General features: G+C 42.0%; 1 protein-coding gene across 1 annotated transcript in view; it reads left to right on the top strand.

The window, feature by feature from the left end:
• Positions 1-2,971: 2,971 nt before the first annotated feature.
• Positions 2,972-27,264, top strand: part of BICRAL (BICRA like chromatin remodeling complex associated protein) — a 79,288-nt gene continuing 54,995 nt past the window's right edge. The window contains exon 1 of the mRNA XM_047102541.1: positions 2,972-2,987. The gene's annotated coding sequence lies outside the window, so the exon portion shown is untranslated. The remainder of the gene's footprint in view (positions 2,988-27,264) is intronic.

Raw genomic sequence — 27,264 nt, 5'->3', positions numbered from 1 at the left:
CAAACAACAACAACGACATGTATTTCACCTTGTATTATGCGGACATGGAGTCTTTCTTTATGACGTGTATTTGGAGGCACAAACACATGCTAGAACACTTCAATTATAATTTAATTTCTTCCTTTTTTTTTTTCCTATGTCCACTTGCCCTTCTTTCTAAATCACACACAGAGATGGGAATCACAGGAATGACCATTTAAATTGTACATACTTTGCAGGCAGTACTGTTAAAGTGATTTGTATATAGTCAAGCCACTCTAAGAACTTTCCTCTTAAAAAGCTTCCAAATCGTACATTCGGATACCAAAATCCTGTTGATATAAACCACAGTTTAAAATTTTATGTATAAAGGCATATCCCTTATTTAAAAAAAATTTTTTTAATCACATGGGAAAAAATAAAGTTTTTTATTTTGTTGTATTATTTAACGATGTCCATTTTGGTGGTGATCTGGCGAATCTGAGATTCTCCCCACTGCTGTTCTGGGATTTTGCAACACACCCCAAAATTTAAAATTAGATTTGACAGCTGGCATTCTCAAAGTATGTTGTCACAAATTAGAGGGCTGTCCCCTCTGCCTATGCCACAGTGTTGAACTCTGTTTAAAACAGGAAGGGGTGTTTGTTCCCAAGATCCTTTTTCAGGCCTTGAAGAGGGGGGAGTTTTAGCATCAACCTGACTTGGGGTCCCCCACCAGCCCTTATTAGATTGATGACCCCAGGCAAATTACTGAAATCATTGGGAGCCTTAGCTGCAAAATCAGGACAATTAAACCTTACTCTACAGGCTTGTGTGAAGGTTTAGCCAATAATGTATATAAGTATGTAGGTGGTACTTAGTAGGCTCTCAGGAAATGTCGGTGCTCTTATACTTTGGACATTCTTTAAAAATCCTGCAATGCCCCATACTCTTTATAAGTATATAAATTCAGTTCTGTTTGGCGATCTTTTAAAGTCAAAGTTGTGTTTCTTTGGGGTTTTGGGTGACTCGGGAGAATAGCTTCCTGAAATCCATTAATATTTCATTGGAACTGTAGAGCAACAGCTGTAGAACTTGCTTGGTAGGCCCTAATTGCCATGAATAATCCATGAACTCTTTTGAAATGTAATTCTTCGAAATGGGTATTATAATTAAATTCCAGCCAATCCAAGGGCACTTTAAAACATGTTTAAAAATTTCCCAAGCCAATTAGAAAACTGGTTGGTCCAACTGTCAAGTGTAGAGAAATATGCTAATTTATGCAAAGACTACTGTTCCAGGAAGGCCCTGACTGAATGTGAAGCACATTTTCTGAGAAAACACCTCGGTGATACTATGTGATACTAAATCACTGAATATATTTTTAAGGCATGTCCAAATACAAAGCATACATTGTGAATGACAGAACAGCAGTTACTAGGGCAAGATGTGGTTTGTTTTTTAAAAAGATTTTGTATCTTGAATATGACAACATTGTATGCCAACCTTTACATTTTTATCTTGTGCAATATAGGTTAGTTACAGTATCCTTATAAAAGCAAGCAAGGTGCACTAGTGTTATGTTTTTTAATTCTAAGGGGGTATAGAAACTAAACAGTTTCCCTTAATTTAAATCTAGAGATAATTGTTATTTGAAACTCACCAAATATCTGGGGGACATGGGTCTGAATATTCTGTTTATCCGCAGGACTCCCACTGCTCTATGTATTACAAACTAACTTAAAATAATTTGGAACATTTCTGGGGCTTACATATGGAGTTTTTAAAAATCCAAATCACATTCTCGTCCAATCCATCGTTTACCTGCCCTTGATGTTTATTTAAAAGAGAACGAGACCCCCACTGTATTTTTGTGGGCATTTACAGGAAAGGTAAATATAATTAACCTAGACACAAAGGCACCCCTTCCCAATCTACACTATCATAATTAACATTTACATAAACGCTCTGAAGGCTAGATGGTTTATGGAGACGTCTCAACAGTTTGAGATTTGAGATTAAAAACGGGTGGTAATTATACTTGCACCAAAGAGTGTTAAAAGAGTGGGTAGCTCCCTTTTTAAGACTGGGAATCATTTAATGAAAATTCCACAAATGTAGTAATAAAGGATATCTACATAAAGAGAAGGCAGTAGGAACTGGATGTTTTGAGAGTGACTTAATCAGCTCCTGACCTTCATCTTGGCCGCTAAAGTTGTGTTGTGTTTTGTTTCTTTTTAATGTTGACTTACAGATATCACAGATAAGGTTTCACAGCATTCCGGAATGGGAAGAGAGGGTGTTGCAAAGGAAAGCCTAGTACATTTAAAAGTTAGAATGAATCAGTTATTTGCCAAATAACTAAGTAAAAGTGTTGTTTTAGTTTTAAAAAAGGTATATGCAAAAAAAAAGTATTTACTGGTTCTAATCAGAGTTCTAGACAAATATTGTGGGTTTTGTTTTTAACCCCCCAGCGCCCTCCTCCCCCGTCGAGCTAAAACTGGTGTGTGTGTGTGTGTGTGTGTGTGTGTGTGTGTGTGTGCAGGGCGCCTGCAAAGAATAGCACGCATCTTGTAGATCTTAAAAAAAAAAAAAAAAAAAAAAAGCCAAATAAACCTGTTTCTTGAATAAACCAATACATTTCTGAAGTTAAAAAGAATCCCAAAGGAAACAGGAATTGACAGCTTGGGAGCTTGATTTTGGAAAAAAAAAAAATTTTTTTTTTAATTAAAAAACCCCTAATCTCCACATTTTTTGCTAGGCGAGAACCGAAGTTTGGAGGTAGACGAGCAGGCGAGCGGTTTGCCCGGGCGCAGAGCATGAAGGCCGGGCGGGCGCGGGGAGCGGGCGCCCGCCGCCCGGCGCGGGGGTGAGCGAGAGAGAGAGCGGAGCGCGTGTGGCCGGCGCCGCTCGGCCGGGAGCTCCCGCGCCCGCGCCCCGCGCCCCGCGCCCGCCGCCGCCGCCGCCGCCGCCGCCCCTGGTGCGATGGCGCAGAAACCCCGTTGACAAGGCACTGCTTTTTCATGACGGTGAGTTTCCCTTTGAGTGTATTATAATTTTGTGATAAAAATTTCAAGGAGAAAAAAAAAACACACACAACCTCCTTCCTCTGCCTCTTTCCTTCGGGGAGGGGGAAAGCGAGGGAGGGGGGGCTGGAGATCTATCTCCAGACAGACAGAAAAGAAAGAGGAGCAAATTAAACACCGAGTTGCCAAAACCAGGATATTAGGTTTCAGCCCAGAGAGCTATTGGCTAAGGCTGTGTTTTTTTTTGGGGGGGGTGGGTTTGTGGGTGGGTGATGGTGGTGGTGGGTGGATGTTTAATGGACACGGAGAAAAGGGGAATCGAGTGTTTATGCCTTTCCCAGCGCCGCCCGGGCCCCGGGAAGACCAAGTTCAGTGTCTCGGGCGGGGGCGCGGGCGGGCAGGGGGCGGCGGGGCTGGGCTGGGGGTGCCTCGGCGGGGTGGGGGCCCGGCGCCTTTTTTTTTTTTTTTCCTTTTCCGCGGATGCAAATTTCTGGAGCGGGGAGAGGGAGAGAGCCTGGGAAGGGGGGTGGCGTGGCGGTTGGTGGTGGGGAGGAGAGGGGAGGGAAGCCTTTTAATGACTCATTGATTGAGCCGGTTTAAAATTAGTTGTGTGCGCGAGTGTGAGTGTGTTTTCCGCCCCCCGGAGCCGCCGGGAGCCGGGAAGGAGGGAGCGGGCTCGCCGTGGGGAGGACGGCGCGGCGAGGCCGCGAGCAGGGGGCAGGGAGGGCCAGGAGTGACGGCGGGCGAGGAAGAAAAATAAGCTTTTCCAATCTCCTCCCCTCGGTTTTCCCCCCCTCATTTCTTTTCTCTCTCGGAAGCTCTTGGGTGTGAATCGCATTTTCTTTCTTCTCGGCAAAATGGACCCCGCGTCTCGGGAGGGGGAGGGGAGAGGGTGGGGAGGGAGGCGGCGGCAGGGACCGGGTTCCTTTTTCACCCTGGCTGCTTCTTCCCTCCGCTTCTGCGGGCGGCCGCGGCGAGAGCTCGGAGCCGGCCGCCGGTCCCAGCCGGGGCCCGGTCCTGCGCGCGCGACCGCCGGCGGGACTGGCTCTTCCCGGTCGCCTCGCCGCCTGGCTCCGGAGCTCCGCCGAGGACCCGCGGCCGGGCCGGACCAGCCCTCGCGCCGCGCCGAGGACCCGAGGCCCACCCAGGCACTTTCTGTCGGGCCCGCGCGGCCGGACCGAAGAGACGAGAGGCTGTGGCGGCACTGTTTTGGCCGAGAGCGCGCGGGCCCGACGCGGTTCGCGCCCCCCGAGTCGCCCCGAATGCGGGATCTTGAAGGGGGGGGGTGGGCTGCGGCTGGAAGGCGCTAAGATGGCGCTGGGCCTGGCCCGTCGCCAGGGCTGGTGGCGCAGTTGCTCCGCGGGCGCCATCTTCCCTGGCGGCGCGGGCGGCGCCCTTCGCGGACGCTTCTCGGGCCCGGGCGCCGGGAGGGCGAGGGCGACGGGGAGCCACGCTTGGGGTGCAGAATTCTGCAAATGGGGCCGGAGCCGAGGCCGGGGCCGCCTAGCCTTGGCCTTCCCCGTGCCCCCGGACCCAAAAGATGAGGAGGCCGGCCCGGAGCGGGAAGGGACCGGGGCCGGCGGCGTCCTGCTCCTTAGCACTTGTGTTGGAGGGAAGAAGTGGGCTTGGGGTCGGACCTTGCGGCCGGCGGGCTCCCTCTCTGAGCCCGCAGACCCCCTCCGGTCAAATTTGGAGGGGAGGGGGGGCTTCTCGTTAGCTCTTCTTGGGCCTAAAACTGCACGGCTTTGTCTTCCCTGGCCTGGCCGAGGGCAGGGCAGGGCATGGAGGCTTTTCCTTCATCCTCTTCCAGTTAGTTTTGAAGAGTAGAGTCAAACCAGGTAACAAAATTGCAGGAAGAAAGAGTCGAGGACAGTGTCTGCCTTCTAGTGACTCGGTTCTCGATTGGCACCCTACGTTAGTTTTATTTCTTTAGTTGCTTTATTTTAAAACAGTCCTGGAGAGACATTTATGTAGTCAGACTGTGAAAAGGTTATGGGTTCCAGTGATTTGAAACATCTTGTTGGCTTTCATTTTAATCATTCCAAATGGTAGTGATTTAAAACAGTTCTCAGAACTCTGATCCGAAAAATTAAACTCTCTTTGAAACGCTTAGACTTTTTTTTTTTTCTTTCCCTTTCAAAAACAAAAACAAACCCACCCCGCACCGTTTTGGGTCATCTCTTTCTCATCGATATAATAAGGCTTCTCAGTTCTCTGACTCCCCAGAGTGTTGCCTTAAAATCATTCATTTAAGTATTTATCTGTCGTGTCGTAGGTCTGTATTAAGAGATGCGTGTGGGTTTTAACTGTTTTTGTTACTGAAAAGATTATTGGGAGGAGGAAAAAAGTCTAAAGCTCTCATCTCCCTAGGAGTCCACAGAGATGGAAAGTAAGTAATTTCTAGTGGATAAAAGTAACATGGGGCACCAGTAAGTGCGTCCTTGTGTTTATAAACAGTCTATATAGTGGCCGGTTTATCCCCTTTAATAAGACCTTACCATATATTGAACACTACTCCATGTGTGTGTCTGGTCCTTTATTTAATTCTTATTTATATCAGCCCTGCAGTGTTGATTTGATTATCTCTTTATACCAGATGATCACCCAGATACACAAATTGTTCTTGGTCTCACGGTTTTAAGTGGTAGAATTGACATTGGGTCCCAAAAGCCATGTTCTTGGCTTTACACACATGGTGTCCAAATCCGAGTTTCAAAAGCAACTGGAGCGAGATATGTTTAAATACAGATTTGTAACCTCACCTTTGCCCCCCGTGATTTGTTAGGGCCAGTAGGGTTTTTCTGTTACTGTTGGTTTCCCCAAAACATCTGATGTGTTACACAATCTCAGTTTTAAGCTTCTGACTTTCAACTTCCTGCTGTCCCTAACGCCCAATTTTGAAATTCCGGCCCACCCAGCAAATATGTAGGAGTCTGTGTTAGTCGACAGCTGTCCAGGTGATTCCACTGTGACACAGATAAGCATTTGGAATATCGCTATACTATATACCGCGTGCTGTGCTGCTGGCTCTTTTTTGAATGGAAACGTGAGGCCCATATCGCTTTGAGTTTCAACACAGTTTTATTGCTCGTTCTTTTTTCTCCTCTAGCTGCCACTTATCAAATTATTGAACCTTTTCTTACAGAAAGAAGGTTTAGGTATTCTAAGACTTTAAAATCTCAGTATATTTTCAAATGTGTATCTCCTTCTGCTGAAAAGTTATATAACATACAGGCTTCCAGGTCTAGCTGGGCCATCTAGTTTAGTCCAGACAGCTGTGCAACAAAAATAGAATTGAATCTAGGATTGATATAGAAATGAGGAATAGGGTAGAAAAGATTCGGGGGTGGGGGAGGGACCTAGAAATAAATCCTTGGGGGAAAGGATTCTTTTCAGAATTTTGAATTCGGAGGATATCTTTTGGGTTTTGGGAAGTGGGATGGTGAAGTGACTCTAAACATGAGACCTTTTAAGAACAGAGGAGGCTTTCAGGACACTGAAGGTCAGGAAGAAACATCCAGAGCAGGTGATGAATAGCTGACCTGGCCAAAACGGGAGGAAACTAAGCGATAAAAATCATTAACTTCTCTGGAGCAAGAGCCATGTGTACTTGTTCTGTGCTTTCCTTTCTTTATTTCTTTAGTCACTGTTGTGTTTAATAACTGCTAGGGGGAATGGTTAAAAACTTTTGTGATGCAGATGTCAAAATTATGTTATCTTATGCGCACATTTCTCTCTCCTTACACATTTGAACGTTTTTATAAGGAGCGACTCTTAAGCACCTGTGTGCAGTCCGTGTCCAGTCTAGACTAGTGGGCGGGTGGAGGTCTAGGCTTTGAATGTCCAGTGTGCTTTTTCTCCCTTTGTGTTTCATGGTAAATGCCAAAGTAATTATATTCTTTGACTAAAACCCAGTAAAGCTTGAAAGGAGAAGAAATCTAAAATAAACCTGCTCAGAGAGGAGGAGGAGCATCTTCATTTTATTTTATTTTTTTTAATATTTATTTTGTGAGAGGTAGAGTATGTGCAGGGGAGAGGCAGAGAGAGAGAGAGGGAGACAGGGAATCCCACTCAAACCCACAAACCATGAAATCATGTCCTGAGCCGAAATCAAGAGTTGGACGCTCAACGAATCGACTGAGCCACCCAGGTGCCGGACTAGCTTCTTCATTTTATTTTATTTTATTTTATTTTTTTTTTTTTTAATGTCTATTTATTTTTGGCAGAGAGAGAGACAGAGCATGAGCAGGGGAGGGGCAGAGAGAGAGGAAGACACAGAATCCAAAGCAGGCTCCAGGCTCTGAGCTGTCAGCACAGAGCCCGACGTGGGGCTCGAACTCACGAACCGTGAGATCATGACCTGAACTGAAGTCAGCGCTCAACCGACTGAGCCACCCAGGCGCCCCAGCTTCTTCATTTTAAAGTAGCCTTTAGTGGGGGGTGCCTGGCTGGCTCAGTCAGTAGAACATATGACTCTTGATTCCAGGGTTGTGAGTTCAAGCCCCACATTGGGTGCATTACTTTTAAAATAAATTAGTTAACTTAAAAAATTAAAGTGGTCTTTAGTGGGATTCAAGGCAGACAAAATCTCTGCCCTCATGGAATTTAGAGTATAGTGGGGAAGACAGGAAGTAAGTTAAACACAAATAGTCATGATAATTGGAGATTAGAAAAACAGTAAAAAGTTAAGCTGGTAGATCTATAAGAATGTGTTGTGGGGAATGACTGTTTTGGCTAGTGAGAGTCAAGGGGCATCCCTTTAGAGAGTGATACTTGAGCTGAGGCTTGAAACATGAGCTTGTACTACTCGCTGTGTGGAAGCTGGGGAGACAGTCCTAACCTGTGAACAAAGTGCAAAGACCTGGAAGGCCCAGAAGGGCATGGGTGTTAGAGAGAAGCAAGAGGAGAATGAAATAAGAGTTGAGAGATCTTCTAGGGCCTCCTGTATTCGGCTGTACCAGGAGTTTGGGGTTTTGTTTTATTCAAAATAACAATCTATTGAAGGGCTTTCATTGGGACAGTGGTTGTTATTATTTGGTGGGTTTGTTTTTGTTTTTGTTTTAGAGAGAGAGGGTGCAAGTGAACGAGGGGCAGAGAGAGAAGTGGGGCTCATCCAATGCAGGGCTCCAGCCCAACTGATGTGGGACTTGAACTCACAAACCGTGAGATCATGACCTGAACCGGAGTCAGATGCTTAACGACTGAGCTGCTGTTTTTGTTTTCAAAGATCACTGCTGCTGTATGGAGCAAGAGGGGAAGTAGACAGGGAGGCTATTGCAGTAGCCGGCTCAAGACTGATGGTATCTTAGGCAAACACAGTGGCAGTGGGGATAGTGCAGGGTAGATGGTGGGATTCAGATGTATTTTGAAGGTGGAATCAGAAGTATTGGCTTAATGAGTTATCTGTAGAGACGGAGGAATCAAGGAGGCCTTCAAGTTTCTAGCCTAAGCTTTGGTGGCCGATGGTGCCATTTGCTGGTTGGAGAAGATTGGAAGAGGAACAGGTAGGAAGGGTGGGTAACGAGTTCTGTGTGGGACCTGTTATGTTTTTGAAATACTTGCAAGACCTCCAAATGGAAGGTCAAGTAGGCAGTGAATATTCAAATTGAGCTGATGGGAGTGGACATAAATTGTGGGAGTCACTAGCATACGAACAGTATGTCATGGAACTAGTTGAGATCATTTGTCATCATAGAAGTCTTAACATCGAACCCTAAAACGCTTCCAGTGGCTGAAGGTTGGACAAAAGAGACTGAGAGGGCCATTAAATGGGAAGAATGGATTATTCTTTTCAAGAGAGAGAGAATGGTCTTCTCTGCCAAATTCTCCTGAGAGCACTGAGGATAGAGAAATGACCGCTTGGATTTGTCAACATTGAGGTGGCTGTTTGACAAGGAGTTTCAGTGGCATATGGGGATGGAAGCCAAATCAGAATGCACTGAGGATGGGATGGGGTGACCGTAGCCCGCCTTTTGGAGAAGTTTTGCTGTAAAGTCTGGAGAGCGACAGCACAGCAGTGGCTGGAGAGGGAGGTAGGGTTGAAGAAGTGCTTCTTTTTAAATGGTGGGGAATGGAAGAGCATTTTTAAATAGACTAATGGGAATATTTAAGAGGGAGGGAGTGACTAACAGAAGAGAGATAAGACTACCAAAGGAGCAGAATTCTTGAGAAGGTGAGAAGCTATTCAAAACACAAGAGGGTTTGCCTTTGACAGGAGTTAAGACGACTTGCAGAGTGGCAGGAGAGGAGGCAGAGAATATGGGCACAGCGCAAAGACGCTTATAAATTGGGGATGGAATACACGGCTTTATGATCTGTGTTCTCAGTGAAGTCTGAGTCAAGACCAGCAATGAGGAAGAAGGGGTGTGCATGGTCTGAGGTGAGAAGGATGCCTCACCTTGGACAGCAGGATTGTGAACTAAGTCCCTGGGAAGCGGGTAGGATTGCTGCACACAGGACTGCCCGGCTGTGCCTCGCCTCTGAATTTGAAGTGAAACCGGTCCATCCAGTTGTGTAGTTTTCTGCCAGCAATATCCAGCTGTTAACAAGGGAAGCCAAGAGCAGGCAGGGGATTGGTTTGACCGGGACTGGAGTTTTACACCCTACCCCATCCCCCACCCCCACATGTGGCAGCAGAGAGAAACTAGGACTTAAAGGTGGTTTCAGGGGACAATTAAAATGAACCTTGGAATGTTAGCTGGGTAGGAAAGCAAGAGAAGAGAATGGGGGTGGGGGCCATGAAGTTAACCATGAGACTTGTTCTTGGTTAATAAAAAATGAGTTAATGGGGAAAGAATTTAAAGGTGGGTTGATGAAAAATCCTGGAGTTGGATAATAGCTGCAATGGCACAGCAGTGTGAATGGGCAGAAGGCCACTGAGCTGGACACTTAAAGACAGTACATCATGTATTTTACCGCAATAAAAATAACATCTAAACATTTGTGGAACTGCAGATGTTACTTGCACACTGCCTTGGACTATTTGCAAAGTACTGCATTTTTTTTTTTTAATGTTTGTTTATATTTGAGAGAGAGACAGAGTGTGAGTGGGGGAGGGGCAGAGAGAGGGAGACACAGAATCCAAAACAGGCTCCAGGCTCTGAGCTGTCAGCACAGAGCCCGACGAGGGTCTTGAACCCACAAAGCATCCATGATGTGAGCCAAAGTCCGATGTTTAACCGATTGAGCCACCCAGGTGCTCCTAAAATACTGTATTTTCTATGGAAGACAGTAGCTTTAAAAATTGTATCTGAAATTACCGGGGCTTAAGGAGAGTATCTCCACTTTATCATGGTCCCAAACTTGAGTGTGCAAAATAGTCACCTAGAGATTCTGGAGTGGGACCAAGAAATTTTAAATTTTTTCTTAACCTGTTCACTGACTTATTCTAACCCTTCAGCATAGCATTTAAAACAAGCCTGGCATGGGGTGCCTGGGTGGCTCAGGCAGTCGAGTGTCCCCTTCTTGATTTCAACTCACGTCCTGATCTCACGGGTTCGTGGGATTGAGCCCCTCATTGGGCTCTGTGCTGACAGTGTGGAGCCTGCTTGGGATTCTCTCTTTCTCTCTCTCTGCCTGTATGCTGCTGTGTCTCTCTCTCAAAATAAATAAATAAACATTCTTTTAAAAACCAGAGAAGCCAGGCATTTGGTAAACATTTGTTGACTAAAATGTTTGACAGTCCAGGTAGAGTAAAATGATAGGAACCAAAAGGAAAGGTTTTTGAGATTGGTTGAGATCAACAGTGCCTTATACATTCTGATCTCTGTGGGTGATGAGAAAAAGCAGATTATGGGCTGAGGAAGGAGAAAGGAAGTATTGGGAAAATCATTTTTTTTTAAATTTTTAACGTTTATTATTGAGAGAGTGTGAGCATGGGAGGGGCAGAAAGGGGGAGACACAGAATCCAAAGCAGGCTCCAGGCTCCGAGCTATCAGCACAGAGCCTGACTCGGGGCTCAAACTCAAAAACCGTGAGATCACGACCTGAGCTGAAGTCGGATGCTTAACCGACTGAGCCACCCAGGTGCCCCGGGAAAATCATTTTTTAAAGATTCAGACAAAACCAAATGGCACTCCCTTCAACCACGCCTTTCTGCATTCTTTGAGTGACGTTCATTCACCTTCTCATAAGGTCCTGTGTTCCTCAACCTGCCTACAGAATAAGTAATAGTAAGGTGAAATTCGAGAAAAAGAATGGGGTAGATGATAAGATTCAAAATAGATGTCTGTGGTCTCCACTGGAAAGATAGCAAGGTCATTTGTTAGGGGTGGAGGCAAAAGGCTCGGAGTTTAAGGAGAAAAGGAGTCAATTTGTGGAATGTATCAGATGGGGGGGGTACCAGAAATGGGACTTGACTATAATGAGGCAATGTGAATTAAGCTAACATAGGAGATCCATCTCTCCGTGGTCAATATGATCTATAGTAGAAGTGGAAAATACAGTGAGGGGGAAGGGTTGTTCAATTAGTGTGGAGAAGTGGGAGAGCTGACAGGAAAGGAATGGGTTGTGGACTTTAAAGGAAAGCCCTAACATGGAGACCTTGTAAGTGTACCTCACTTTGTGGAAGTTGGAGCCCAGGATGTGTCTCTGCTGGGGACGGCTTGCCCGTTTGTAGTGCAGTTCAGGAGAGTTCCGGGGCTGTCCGCATGTTGTATGGGAAAGTAGAAGAAAGAGGTCTTGGGGGGGAAGCGGCTATGGGGGCTTTGATCTATTTTTTTTTCCTCACCTCACATTGCATCCAATCAGGAAAAGATCCTGAGACCTCACTGTACTAGATCTTAAATCCAGGTTCCCCTTCCCCTTAATCTTTATCAACTTTAATTCATATGGTTGTGACTTGATGATAAATTTTTAATAAAGTTGTAAAATTGAACATTTTCTGGTTTTGTGGGTTCTTTGGCTGTCTTGCAAACACATTAAACACTTCTATTACCTGAAATAAAAAGGGTGAATGTGAAAATGTGAGGGAATGAGGTATGAAAAGTATTGTCTTTCTAGCAAAGGCTTATCTCAGTTCAACCAAAATCCAGGATGCTTCCTTGTATCATCAGAAATTATGTTTTCTGTCCTCACCTGTAGTTGGAACATTTTCACAAGGAAGAAAATAGGGGGGAAAGAGAAATAATATTTGTTAAACCTTAACATTATTTCCGGCCCTGATGTTTTAATATTATTAAATTCTCATAGTAACCCTGGAGGTAGGTTTTGTCTGTAGAGATAATGAAACTGAGGTTTACAAAGGATAGATAACTTACCCAAGGTTCCATTACTAAGGGTCAGAGCTGGGTTTTGAATGTATACTGTAGACCCATGCATCATACATTTTGCCATCAGTATTAAGCCCGTGTATAGATTTAATTGACAGATGACTGCCTACTGAACATTTTAATATATTAAAATTGGATGACCTTGATTTCAGTAGAAGGACTAGGGAAAAGTAGTGTTTTTGGTGATAAATAAAAACTGCGACCAAAAACACCAGAATCTCTTATGGTGATCAATTCTAGGTCAGAGCTCTTATTCTGCCCCTTCTGCAGATAACTAGGTTTTTATTTGCACAGTAAGGTGAGTCAAACATGGGGACCGTTTTAGCTCTATATTTGGTAGCAATCAGAGATTATGAATCATATCTTTCACTTAAAAAAAATCCTAATTGGGAAAGAGAACACTTAGGACCTTAATTAAGCATGATACGGTGCAGCTCGAGTTGTACCCGTGCTTAGAATGTCAATACAAGCACAGTAATTAGAAGTACAGATTTGGGGTGGAAGTACTTAAAATGTTCAGGAGCACCTGGGTGGCTCAGTCGGTTGAGCATCCGGCTTCAGCTCAGGTCATGATCTCACAGTTTGTGGGTTCAAGCCTCCATCAGGCTCTGTGCTGACAGCTCAGAGCCTGGAGTCTGCTTCGGATTCTGTCTCTCTCTCTCCCTCTCTCTGCCCCTCCCCCACTCATGCTCTGTCTCCCTCAAAAATAAACATTAAAAAATGAAATGTTCAAAGTGTGATTCACTTTAAGGAAACATTCTTTTAAAGAGGCCATACTGTAAGGTTCAACATAAGGCACATTTACTAAGTGTGGCCAGTAAGATAACATGTCAAAAGGAATTTTTATTTCCTTTTTGACTGTTCCAAAAGGCTTAGCCCTGATAGGCAACAGGAGTAAAAGATCGTGAAACACTCGCCCTGTGGGTTCTTGAGTTCACCAGGGCTGAGATCTACAGCTCTTGAGCCGCATGCTGCTTACTGAACACTCTGAGGTAGCACATGAGTTCTTCATGCAAGGCTGCAAGAACTAACTTGAATTTTCCTCCTTTGCCCATTGAGAACCAACTCTTATCACTGCTTATTAGTGGTAAGCCTAAGTTGGGGAGATGAAGAATTTCAACATCTTGTGGTAAGTGTCACGCTGGAGAGAATCTCAAAATTTGTTATGTGGTCCGTAAATATTTTGACCATAACTAAGGAGTAATAAGGCTGCTATTGTACGTATTAGAATCAACCACCCATAAAAGTTGCTTGCAGTATATTTCAAAATGACCCCTTTTGAACTTTTTTTTTAACGTTTATTTATTTAGAGAGAGAGAGAGAGGGATCATGAGTGGGGTAGAGGCAGAGAGAGAGAGGGAGAGAGGGAGAAATCCCAAGCAGGCACTACTCCTCACAGAGCCCATCGTGGGGCTCGATCTCACTAACTGTGAAATCACGACCTGAGCCGAAACCAAAGTCAGATGCTTCATGGACTGAGCCACCCAGGCCGCCCCTCCTTGTACTTTTTAAAAAGATAATTCAGCTTATCTGGTTTCTTCAGTTTTTAGTTTAGAGTTTTTAGTGCTCCTTAGAAAATATTTTACAATGTTATGGCCACCCCCATCAGTGTATTTTTAGCAATAAGTTTTCAAGCCCTAAGCATTTCCTCTGAATTTAAAAAAAAAAAAAAAGTCATAGTTGTTGAATAAGCTTAGTTTCAGTGCAGTATAACTGATAGTTTTGTGAATATAAAATAGGGTAGTTTATAATTTTTTTTTTTCAGAAATCATTTCTCAGGGCACCTGGCTGGCTCAGTCATCTCAGGGTCATGAGTTTGAGTCCCACATTGGGTGTAGAGATTACTTAAAAATAAAATCTTAAAAAAAATCATTTCTCCATAAACAGAACTGGAGAAACCTGGATGCCATTTTGAGAGATTAAATTTAAAAATCTTTGTGTTTGTCAAAGTTGTTACAAAGTTAAAATTCACGGCAATGAAAGTTAGAAAACTTCAGTTTTTTAAACTAGAGAAAATTTTAGTTTTTTAAACTAGACATAACCTGGGAAGTAGAATACTAGGATTTTCTTTTCATGTGAGAACTGTCTTAAAACTTAGAAGTAACTCTTTCCATGTATAGACAACTATTACCCACACACAAAAAAAAATCACATTTTTTTTCCTCCTGATTATTGAGCGTAAAAGTTATTTTCATGTGGTTTTGATTTGGAAGTATTTCTTCCAGGATTTAAAATAAAAATGCATGCTGCTATATTTAGATTTAACTCTGGCATTTCCTAGAAGTGCAAAGAAATATATTTAGAAATAGGTCGCTTTATTCTTCCTATCTGTATTCTGATTCACCAGATCTGTGAGAATCTTAGGATTGGAGAGCTCCATGGAAGCCAAGCCCTTTTCTCTGGGTGTGATCACACTTAAAAGATTAATATTTACTAGATATGTTTGGGGCTGCTTTTATCCATAGACCTCAAGATGGCTTTTTTGTTTTACTGTTTTACATGTTTGTCTGACTTCATATGTCACAGCATATTATTTTCTGTTACAGCATATATCATGTAGATAAAACAATCTGAAAGTAAATGTCCAGAGAGAATAATACAAAGAGAAATGAAATTTGGGTAACCATGCTGTTTGAAAAAAAGGGGTGGGGAGGACCTTTACATACTTAGCAATGTAAAGTGGACATTATGCCATGGAAAATACCAAATACTTACCAAAGAAAATGTGCTTCTCTTTTTGAGATGGTATCTTCTGAGTACTAATATATTACTGTACATGTTTTTTTCATTTACATGGTCATATTAAAGTTTTACGGTTAAATTAGACAAATAATCGATTAAGAACTTACCCTAAGTCGTGCAGGAGTCTGTTTACAGAGCTTCCCCTTCAATCCTCATGGAGGAAGTTATGCATGTGCAGCAGTCAAGGTGAGGAAAAAATCTGCAGCTAATTTAATTTTTTAAATATTTGTTTATTTTTGAGAGAGACAGACAGAGTGTGAGCAGCGGAGGGGCAGAGAGAGAGACACAGAATCCGAAGCAGGCTCCGGGCTCTGAGCTGCCAGCACAGAGCCTGACGTGAGGCTTAAAACCACCAACTGGGAGATCATGACCTGAGCCGAAGTCAGATGCTTAACCGACTGAGCCACACAGGCGCCTGTCTGCAGCTTATTTAGAAAGCTGTCTAAACTGTTTTTCAGAAGTACACACGTTGGATATGCAACACAAGATGCACAATATAGAGAGATAGGCTCAAATGTTCATGTAAATGAACACTTTAAATACCTGCATAATGTGAATATAGGTAAGTTGTTTTTTAAAATGCATTTTCTTCATGAGTTAAATACCCCCCAGCTAGAACTTTCTATTATTAGATCAAAAATTGTGACATAAAACCTACATGACATTAACCTTTTATTTTTGTCACATGTTGCATAAATTCCCAACTCGTAACTATCATTTAAAATATGTTCTGGGGGCGCCTGGGTGGCTCAGTCAGTTAAGCGGCTTCAGCTCGGGTCATGATTTCGCGGTCTGTGAGTTCGAGCCCCGCGTCGGGCTCTGTGCTGACAGCTCAGAGCCTGTAGCCTGTTTTAGATTGTGTCTCCCTCTCTCTGACCCTCCCCCGTTCATGCTCTGTCTCTCTCTGTCTCAAAAATAAATAAACGTTAAAAAAAATTTTTTTAAATATGTTCTGTGTTTCATATTACCTAACTATCAAAACATTACCTTGTGCTTGACTCTCAAGAATGTCTTCAGGTTATAAGATGCCATGAAAGATGAAAGTCACTAAGCAAATATTTTCTTTTCAGAGCATGACATGGATTTGGGGTGTGTGTGTGTGTGTGTGTGTGTGTGTGTGTGTAGAAAATACTTAATCCTTTTAAAATTAATTTAGGGGCGCCTGGGTGGCTTAGTCAGTTGAACGTCTGACTTTAGCTCAAGTCATTATCTCGCTGTTCCTGAGTTCGGGTCCCCCATCGGGTTCTCTGTGCTGACAGCTCAGAGCCTGGAGCCGGTTTCCGATTCCGTGTCTCCCTCTCTGTCTCTGCCCCTCCCCCACTTGTGCCTGTGTGCTCTCTCTCTCTCTTTCTCAACAATAAATAAACATTTAAAAAAATTAAATTAATTAAAAATTATATGTTCTAAATTTTTCTTCTAAAATTTCCTTCTAGAGTGTTTCTTTTCTAAGCAGAATGTCAAAAATGAATATTTTTAAAAATATTACTGTCTACTGTGAAAGAAAAAGGCACTACACTGATATTTCATCATCAAATATTTGTTAAATGCTAATTTTGTACAGAGCACTTGGAGGTTATGGGAATACATAATATAGCTAGTTGGATAATAGGGGCACCCAGAAAAATACACAACAGTATATGGTAAGTACCAAGTGAGTAGCACAAGTGAGAGCAAAAGAGAGCCTTTGATTAAAGTGTGTGAGAACATCCATCCATTCATTCATTCAGCAATCAACTGAGCATCTAATTTGTGCCAGGTGCCATTCTAGACTCCCAGATCCCTCAATGAGCAAAGGACCAAGGCCCTGCTCTGGTGGGAAAACAGACAATAAACCTAGATAAGCACTGTAGTAAGTAATGGGGGGGGGGGGCGGGGAGGCGGGGATAAAGCAAGTTAAGGAAAGTGTAGAGTGCTGGGGGATGGGAAGGTGGTCATGGTAGGTCATGATCAACTGAGCAGAAACTTGAAGGAAGTAAGGGGCAAGCCTGAGGATATCTGAAGGCACAGCATTCCAGGCAGAGAGCAGCCAGTGCAAAGGGCCGAGACATGAGCATGCCTGGTGAGTTCAAGGCATGGCAAGTCAGCAAAGGATAGAATTGGGGGTGAGGGGTGGAGACAGGGAAAGCCATCATGTAAGGCATTGCAGGTTTTCACAGCTGAGCACAGAAAAGGATTTTGTTTTTTATAGTGAGGAAAATGAGGATTCATTGGAGGGTTTTGGCTTATGTTTTAAAAGGATTACTCAGGAGGTTGGGATGAGAATAGATTGGAGGGAGTAAAAGAGTGAAAGCAGAGAGACCAGATGGGATATGATGATGGTTTGTATTAGGGGGGTGACAGTGGACGTAGACAGTGGAGGATTCTGGACCTATTTTGGAAGTATAACCAAGGGGCTTTCTTGATGGATGTGGAGCATAAGAACGAGCAGTCAAGGTTTACAGATAGGAAATAGGAGCCTAAAGGGATTTGTTGACCATGAAAAGATGGCATAAGCAGAGAAATTTAGGTGGGAAAGAACTAAATTAGGTGAGGAGTGTAAGAAAGGGGCAGGACAGGAAAGTTCTCTGATGGAGTTAGAAGTCTGTAAAAGAAAAAAAAAGGATGGCTGGGAAGGGACTTTGGGATCAGTTTGTGAAAGGCACTAAATGCAAGGTCAAAGTAGATGAATTTTTCCTTTACATATTCAAAACCATAAAGGTTTTCAAACAAGACCTAAAAAGAAAAGACTATTGTGATAAATAATAGCTTTGGAACCAGACAGATTGGAGTTCCAACCCTTGCTCTTCTCCTTTCTGTACTTTTTTTTTTCTTTTTTAATGTTTATTTATGTTTGACAGAGAGAGAGAGAGAGGAAGACAGAGAATGAGTGGGGGAGGGGCAGAGAGGGAGACACAGAATTCTAAGCAGGCTCCAGGCTCTGAGCTGTCAGCACAGAGTCCGACTCGGGGCTTGAACTCACAGGCGAGTTCACCTGAGCCAAAGTCGCTTAACCGGCTGAGCCACCCAGGGGCCCCCTTTCTATGCTGTCTTGAGTAAATTATATAACCTCTCTGAGGGAATGTGCCCAGTTTCTCCCTCTGGATTGAGAATTTACCTTTCAGAGGAAGTTTGTAAGGATAAAGTGAGATCATCGTATAAAGATTTATATAGTGCCTAACCCATTTGGGTGTCAGCTATCACTGCTTTTTAAAATTATTATAGGGGCGCCTGCCTGGGTGGCTCAGTCAGTTAAGCGTCAGACAGTTTCGGCTCAGGTCATGATCTCACAGTTCATGAGATTGAGCCCCACGCAGGGCTCTTCACTGACAGCATGGAGGCTGCTTGGGATTCTTTCTCTCCTTCTCTGCCTCTCTCTCTCTAAATAAACTTTTAAAAATTGAAAAAATAGTAAAAGTTATTATAAAAAGTAATATTAAAGCAGTGTTTCATTAGACTAATCTGCTAACAATCAGTGAATGAATGGTTCCTTTAGGAAATGAAATGAACATTTTGCCTGAAGTGAATTGCTCCTGTCAGCCAGTATTTCCTTCCAAAACTGGGCATTGCCCCCTTGAAATTCCTATTAGTTGTCCAGTAGTATACTTTGATCAGAACAGCAGGAGATATAATACAGAATTTCCTCCTTCCCTCCCCAGACATTTAGAGATCAAATCTAACAGATGCCCATCTTGACATTCCCAGTTTAGTATAGAATATCCTCTGAGAATTTAGCAGCAGAAACCTGACGTCACTTTAAAACCCAGTTTCCAAAAATTAAGGTCCTGCTGAACACAATTCTGCAGAACACAAGATTTAGAAAATGCTGGGAAAGTGAAAAAAGGCATATGGGCTTTGATTTCATTTAAGTATAAAAATATACCTAAGAAATAAAAATGTACTAAAGAAAAAGACTGAAAAATCATGTTCCACGGCATTAGTCAGCTCCAGAGCCTGTAACAAAATACCATAGGCTGATGGGTGGCTTAAACAACCGAAGTTTATTTTCTCACAGTCCTGGAGGCTGGGTAGTCCAGCATCTATCTGGGTGCCGGCCAATTTGATCGCTAGGCAGGGCCCTCTCCCTGGCTTGCAGACTGCTGTTTTCTCACTGCGCCTTCATGGGAGCTCCAGTATCTCTTCCTCTTATAAAAACACCAGCCTTATCAGATTAAGGCCCTACCATTATGACCACATTTAACCTCAGTTACCTCGTAAAGACCCTGTCTCCAAACACAGTCATACAGGGGGTTAGGGTTTCAAACACCAGCTTGGCGAGAGACAACAGTTCAGTCCCTAGCAGTCACCTCTAGGCAGTGGTATCATAAGTGATTTTCATTTTCCTCTTTAGAAATTTCTGTACTTTCCAAACTTTTCTGCGGCTGTAGGGGTTGAGTGAAATTAGATTCTACTTCTAGATTCCATTTTTATGAGATGCCTAGAGGAGTCTAATTCATAGGGACAGAGAGTACAGTGGTGGTTGCCTGGGGCTGGAGGGAAAGCAGAATGAAGAATTAGTGTCAAATGGGTGACAGAGTTTCTGGTTTTCCAGGTGAAGACTTCTGGAGATGGGTGGTGGAGATGGTTGCACAACAATGTGAATGGACTTGATACTACTGAACGATACACTTAAAAATAGTTAACATGCGGGAGGCGCCTGAGTGGCTCAGTCGGTTGAGCGTCCGACTTCAGCTCAGGTCATGATCTCACACTCCGTGAGTTCGAGCCCCACATCAGGCTCCGTGCTGACAGCTCAGAGCCTGGAGCCTGCTTCGGATTCTGTGTCTCCCCCCTCTCTCTGTCCCTCCCCTGCTCATGCTCTGTCTGTCTCTGTCTCAAAAATAAATAGAAACATTAAAAAATATTTTTTAAATAGTTAACATGGTAAATTTTATGTTATGTGTATTTTACTACACACACACACACACACACACACGCAGATATTCCCAACCCCTTCCCACCAGGAACAAAAACAAAAAACTTCTAAAAAGTACACAACTTTTGGAGTTAAACAGATGGTTTAAGTACCAGTTCCATGTTGATCTAGTGGTTCTCAAACTTGAGTGTGCATTAGAATTACCCAGATGGCTTAACACCCCCTGGGTTCCCGATCCAGTAGGTCTGGAATGGGCCCAAGAATTCACACTTTTAACAACCTCCCAGGTGCTAGAGAACCACGGGCCAAGAGCAAGTCTTGGTTCCTGGTTTATAAAAATGGGCATGTGAGCCAGATGTGAGGCTTCTGTGAGGATACCTGATCCAGAAGCTCTCAGCATCAGCTTTAGTTTCCTTTTAGCAAATTGCTTGCTTTTATTCTCAAATAATTTTTGGATTTTTTTCCCCATGTAATAATTATGGTCATTTGACACAAACAGAAAGAAATAACTTCTTTTTATTTTACTTATTTTTTTAGTAAGCTCTACGTGGGGCTTGAACTCACAACCCCTGAGATCAAGAGTTGCATGCTCTACGCACTGAGCCAGAAATAACTTATTTTTAGAAACATATATTAAGGTATTTAAATATGTGAGAAGCATGTAAAATTTAACTTTGTTTCTTAGAAGATTAGGATTACTTCAGCTCAATGGCTAGACTAGGGTTATCTTTGGAACTGATATTTAATGATCAACTTTTTTCCTGTTTCAAATTAAATCTGCACATGTATGTATGGTGGGCAGGGTTATATTCTGGTGAAAATAAGGGCTGTGGCAACTCCCTTCCCTTCACCTCTTGCATAAAAAAAAATTGGCAAAACCTCTAGGAAACCCTATGTAAATAATTAGGGTAAATATTATTCCTATCACTATAGCTGTTCTTAAAAGTTCCACTTTGTGGCTATCCACAAGAGCTAACAAGGGGAAAATGGCCCTGTGAGCAAGTGTTTTACCTTAACTAAATTCTACAGAAGTCTGTAGATTGGGACTGTCCAATATGGTGACCACTAGCCATATATGGCTACTAACCCTTGAGCCATGACTGGCACCAGTTGTGATGTACTCTAAGATTTAAAGACTTTGAAAAAAATGATGTAGAATGTCTAATTTGTTTTGTATTAATTACATGTTGAATGGTTAAAAATTAAAATATTTTATTAATGTATTTATATTAATATTTTCCATTTAGTCAAAATATTTTTTGATATTATGGACTAAATATATTAAAATTAATTATACTTAAAAATATGGCTACTAGTAAATTTTAAATCATATGTGGCTCTCACTTGTGACTCATATTTCTGTTTGATAGCTGAGCTCTTCTAGACCTTCCAGGAATTAATAGGTGTTGGGGGTGGAGTTGGGTAAGAAAGGAGGGCTCTGTGGCAATGGTAACATATGAAACATTGACTTTTAAAAAACAAGAGGTCTGATATGCATGATGAATTACCAGGAAGTCTGTGTATGTGTATATATAAATACACATACATGGGTATTTGCAGTATATATATGAAATTGTATATATACATATACTGTATATATATATGAAAATTTTTTTTTAATTGTAGAATTTTCATTGATGGAATAGTGAGGTTTTTTTGCCGTGGGAGAAAATGTTAAGATTCTCGACTGCTATCTTTTGGTATGGGAAACATTTCTAGAAATTGAACCTTCCAAAAATCATGTTTCCACCCACAGAGATGAGAAGCAGTATCTCTTGGGAATTAGAGATTTGAGTTCAAACCTCTGTCTTGCTACTTACAAACTCTGCAGTGTTGGGCAAGCATCTTATATTCTCTGTAAAAATAGAGATAATAGTGCGTACCTGGCAGGACTGTGTTAGAAGGGTTAGAACTGTGTCAAATGCTAGCAGAGGGAAGGCCAGTAGTAAATGTTAGCTGCTATTACAGTTTTTATTATCTCATGTGTCTTGGTATATCAACTAATAATAAAAGGGACTTAATTTTACTGTAAATACCCATGCTAGTATGTTTATTTTCTTGGTTATTGATAATGCTTTCTGTAATTTGGAAAATTATTTCAGATGTAGCTCTTGCCTTTCTAATAAGATTACCAGCTACTCGCAAGCTGGGACATATTATTATGTTTGTTTAGCCCTGCAGGACAGACTTACCTAATAAATAAGTAATCGTTGAATCCAGTGCTCATTATTATTAGTATAGTAATTATAATGGTACTGCTTAATATATCATGCTACCTTAACGTGCTTTCTTCAAGAAAAAACATATGGATGTTAAGGGAATCTTTAACAAAAGTTGCAAACTATCATTAGAAGTTTAAGGAAAAGTCAGGGCGCCTGGGTGGCTCAGTCGGTTAAGCGTCCGACTTCGGCTCAGGTCATGATCTGGCCGTCTGTGAGTTCGAGCCCCGCGTCGGGCTCTGTGCTGACAGCTCGGAGCCTGGAGCTTGTTTCAGATTCTGTGTCTTCCTCTCTCTCTGACCCTCCCCCGTTCATGCTCTGTCTCTCCCTGTCTGAAAAATAAATAAATGTTAAAAAATAATAATAATAAAAAAAAAGTTTAAGGAAAAGTTAAATAATGACAAATCTTCATAGGGGAATAATTTTACTCAGTGAGGCAAAATCTAATAATTTAAATATTTAGAGAGGGAAGTAGGGTGTTCTTTAGGCACGACTTTGAAGACATAATGAAGCAAGAAAAAATTATTCTTTTTTTTTTTTAATCTTGGGCAAGTTAATTTGTGTCTTTTTTTTAATTTTTTTTTTTTAATTTACATCCAAATTAGCATCTAGTGCAACAGTGATTTCAGGAGTAGATTCCTTAGTGCCCCTTACCCATTTAGCCCATCCCCCCTCCCACAACCCCTCCCGTAACCCTCAGTTTGTTCTCCATATTTATGAGTCTCTTCTGTTTTGTCCCCCTCCATTTTTATATTCTTTTTGTTTCCCTTCCCTTATGTTCATCTGTTTTGTCCCTTAAAGTCCTCATATGAATGAAGTCATATGATATTTGTCTTTCTTTAATTTCACTTGGCATAATACCCTCCAGTTCCATCCACGTAGTTGCAAATGGCAAGATTTCATTCTTTTTGATTGCCGAGTAATACTCCATTGTGTGTGTGTGTGTGTGTGTGTGTGTGTGTGTGTGTGTGTGTATACCAACCACATCTTCTTTATCCATTCATCCGTTGATGGACATTTGGGCTCTTTCCATACTTTGGCTATTGTCGATAGTGCTGCTGTAAACATTGGGGTGCATGTGTCCCTTTGAAACAGCACACCTGTATCCCGTGGATAAATGCCTAGTAGTGCAATTGCTGGGTCGTAGGGTAGTTCTATTTTTAGTTTTTTGAGGAACCTCCAAACTGCTTTCCAGAGTGGCTGCACCAGCTTGCATCCTCAAGGAAAAAATTATTCTAATTTGTCCAAAAGAATGATACTGAATAATGTCAAGAATAGAACTACGGGTCTATCTTACCTTTTTTAATTGACGTATAATTGATACACAATGTTGCAGGTGTACAACGTCGTGATTCCACAACTCTATTCATTATGCTATGCCCACCACAGCTTAGCTACTATTTGTCACCATCTAACACTATCACAGTACCATTGACTATATTCCCTATGCTGTATATTTTACCCCCCATGACTTATTCATTATATAATCTGGAAGCTTATGTCTCCCACCCTCCTTCACACATTTTGTCTTTCCACCCAACCCCTGCCCCTCTGGCAGCCACCACTTTGTTCTCTGTATTCATGGATCTGTTTCTGGTTTATTGTTTGTTTTTTTTAGATTCCACATATAAGTGAAATCATATATTTTTCTTTGTCTGATGTGTTTCACTTAGCATAATACCCTCTAGGTCCATCCATGTTGTCACAAATGGCAGGATCTCTTTTTTAATTCTTTTATGGCTGAGTAATATTCCAGTGTGTGTGTTGTGTGTGTGTGTTTATATATCACATCTTTGGGGCGCCTGGATGGCTCAGTCGGTTAAGCGTCTGACTTTGGCTCAGGTCATGATCTCATGGTTCGTGGGTTTGAACCCTGCGTTGGGCTCTGTGCTGACATTTTAGAGCCTGGAGCCTGCTTCAGATTCTGTGACTCCCTCTCTCTCTGCCCTTCCCCTGCTCATGCTCTGATTCTTGATCTCTCAAAAATAATATATATATATATATACACATATATATATATACACACACATATATATACATATATATGTATATACATATATGTGTATGTATATATATATGTATGTATATATATGTGTGTGTATATATGTGTATATACACACACACATATATATACATATGTGTGTATATATATATGTGTGTGTGTATATATATGTGTGTGTATATATATATATCTCACATCTTCATCTATCAGTGAGCACTTAGGTTGCTTCCTTATCTTGGCCATTGCAGATATTGTTGAAATACACATAGGGGTGCATATATCTTTTCCAATTAGTGTTTTCATTTTCTTTAGGTAAATACCCAGTAGTGGAATTACTGGATCATATGGTATTTCTATTTTTACTTTTTTGAGGAACCTGCATACTGTTTTTCTTAGTGGTTGTACCAATTCACATTCCTACAAACAGTTTGTGAGGGTTCCCTTTTTTCCACCTTGCCAACACTTATTATTTCTTGTCTTTTTTGATGCCAGCATTCTGACTTGTGTGGAGTAATATCTCATTGTGATTATGATTTGCATTTCCCTGGTGATGAGTGATGTTGAGCATCTTTCCATGTGTCCGTTGACCATCCATATGTCTTCTTTGGAAAAATGTCTATTCGGGCGGGTCTGCCCTATTTTATTTTTTATTATTAAAAAAAATTGTTTTAATATTTATTTTTGGGAGACTGAGAGAAAGGGTGCAAGCAGGGGAGGGACAGAGAGAGAGGAAGACACAGAATCCGAAGCAGACTCCAGGCTCCGAGCTGTCAGCACAGAGCCCAACGGCGGGGCTCGAACTCATGAAGCGTGGGATCATGACCTGGGCCAAAGTCGGACACCTAACCGACTGAGCCCCCCAGACACCCCAGGTCTGTCCTATTTTAAATAACCCAAAAGTAATATAAGATAGGGTCAAGCCAAATGAAAAGTTTTTATGTTTTCCCTAAGGAAAAGGGTTGTATTGTAGGCACCAATGTCTTAGAAGATGGGACTGTGTTCTAAATCAGTTATACAGTTTCCCCTAACATCACTCAATTCTGGTACATGTGACTGCTACTTTGAGAATGAAGTGGTTTTAAATTAAAGAAAAAAACGCACAGTGAGTTGGCCTTAAAAATAAATTTAGTATTTTGTTCTTAGACCACTGGAGGCCGTCCATAAGTTACTTGACTCCCTTATTTGAGGGTACAGTAATCTATAGTAGAATAGCCCAGAAGTGAGTAAGGGGTGCCTGGATGGTGCAGTTGGTTGAGCATCTGATCCTTGATTTCAGCTCAGGTTGTGATCTCATGGTTGTGGGTTTGAGCCCCACGTTGGGCTCCACACTGGGCATGGAACCTCTTAGGATTCTCTCTCCCTCTCTCTCTTACCTCTCCCCCACTTTTACTCACAAGCACTCTCTCTCTCCAAAAAAAAAAAAAAAAAAAAAGAATATACATATATTTTGAGGCACCTGGGTGGCTCAGTTGGTTGAGCTTCTGACTCTTGATTTTGGCTCAGGTCATGACCCCAGGGTTGTGGGGTTGAGCCCCACTTTGGGCTCCGAGCTGAGCATGGAGCCCGCTTAAGATTCTCGCTCTCTCTCCCTCTGCCCCTCTCCCCCACTCGAGCTCTCCCTCTATTAAAAAAAAAAAAAAGGTGAGTACACAAAAGGGTGTTAATTCAGAGGTCCATTCAATTCTAAGCACTCATATAAAAACTAGAAAAGTACGTGATTTATTTATGTAACTGTTTTCCACTTCGGATGTTCGGGAGAATGAAGATATGGATTTTGACGAAGCTTACCAGAAAAGACGGTTGCATGTTTATCATGAAATTTGCCTTTGTGTTTTACACTGGTCCAAGGTTGAGAATTTTGATGAGCTTTTCCACTGCAGTCTTGTGCTTGTAAGTTGTAAAATGTGTTTCTGTTGCTCTCCACTAAGCATACAAAATATTAGCTTTACTTGACTTCCTTACTCAGGGAATTTTTTGATAACTTTGGTGATGCTGGAGAGTGTCCTTTCTGCACAGTTGGAATTGCCAGCTTGCTGCTACCATCCTGTGTATCTGGCAGCACCTTCAACGTCTTTGCAAAAATTACATCAAACAGTGTTTAGAAATGACCAGACTGTGCTTAGCAAGTATAAAAATAGCTTGTGGATGATATTCAGATGTTTAGAATCCCACTGTGTTTTGTTACTGCATTGAGTTTATTCACTTCACATGTTGAACGAGTGCCCTGGGCCCTAGCAGTGCACAGGCTCTATGGACCGACCCCTAAAGGATCTGTGGATAGAAGTGTGGGGAGGGGAGACCCTGAACTTGGATATGAAGAACATTGCATGTTACTTTCATTAGACTCCAGTTGAAATGTATCATTTCCTAAATCTATGAATGAAGGCAGCCCAAACCATGAATTAACAATGCCTGGGAATTTGTTACTATTAGAAATATTTTTTTGTCCCATTACATTTGCAAATACCTGAAAAAATTACGATCTTCCAAAAGGTAGTAGTTACTAGACTCACCACTAAATCTTGTAAGAATGCGTTGATGAAGAATCACATATATAACTGTATCACAATTTTTAAATATTTTTATAAATGTGTTTTTTATTTTTATTTTTTAAATGAATGCATTTTTTTTTTAAAGTCCTACATATATTATGAACTTTGAAGTATTACTCTGGCAAGGGATCCATAGCCTTCACCAGACAGCCAAAAGGCCCACAAAGGGTCAAGAAACCTCCTCCCTCCTTTGGGGGATTTCCTCCCACAGCCATATCTGGTACCTGTCAGTAGTTGTGGGGTGAAGTGCCTCAACTTCTTTCACACCACTGCTTCTAGGGTTAACTTTAGCCGATGAGCCCTGGGTCCTTCATCTCCCTTCAGTGAGATTTAAGTGTCAGACTTCGGCTCAGGTCATGATCTCACTGTTCGTGAGTTCGAGCCCCATGTCAGGCTCTGTGCTGACAGCTCGGAGCCTGGAGCCTGCTTTGGATTCTGTCTCTTCCTCTCTCTGCCCCTCTCCCACTCATGCTCTGTCTCTCTCTCAAAAATAAATAAACATTTTTTTTTTAAAAAGATTTTTTGATGATAGATCTACAACTGGTTGTGGACCACTAGTTATGGCCTTGTTTTTTTTAGAATATTCATGGATGCTTTATTATTTATTGTTATTTTTTATTTCAAAAATTTTTTTCATAACATAA

Source organism: Lynx rufus, unplaced genomic scaffold, assembly GCF_022079265.1.
Source record: "Lynx rufus isolate CCGP_SWC_20201006 ecotype Redwood Valley unplaced genomic scaffold, mLynRuf1.p SCAF_6, whole genome shotgun sequence".
Lineage (NCBI taxonomy): Eukaryota > Metazoa > Chordata > Mammalia > Carnivora > Felidae > Lynx > Lynx rufus.
Note: the sequence above shows the minus strand (reverse complement) of the source record. Positions and strands in the feature narration are given on the sequence as shown.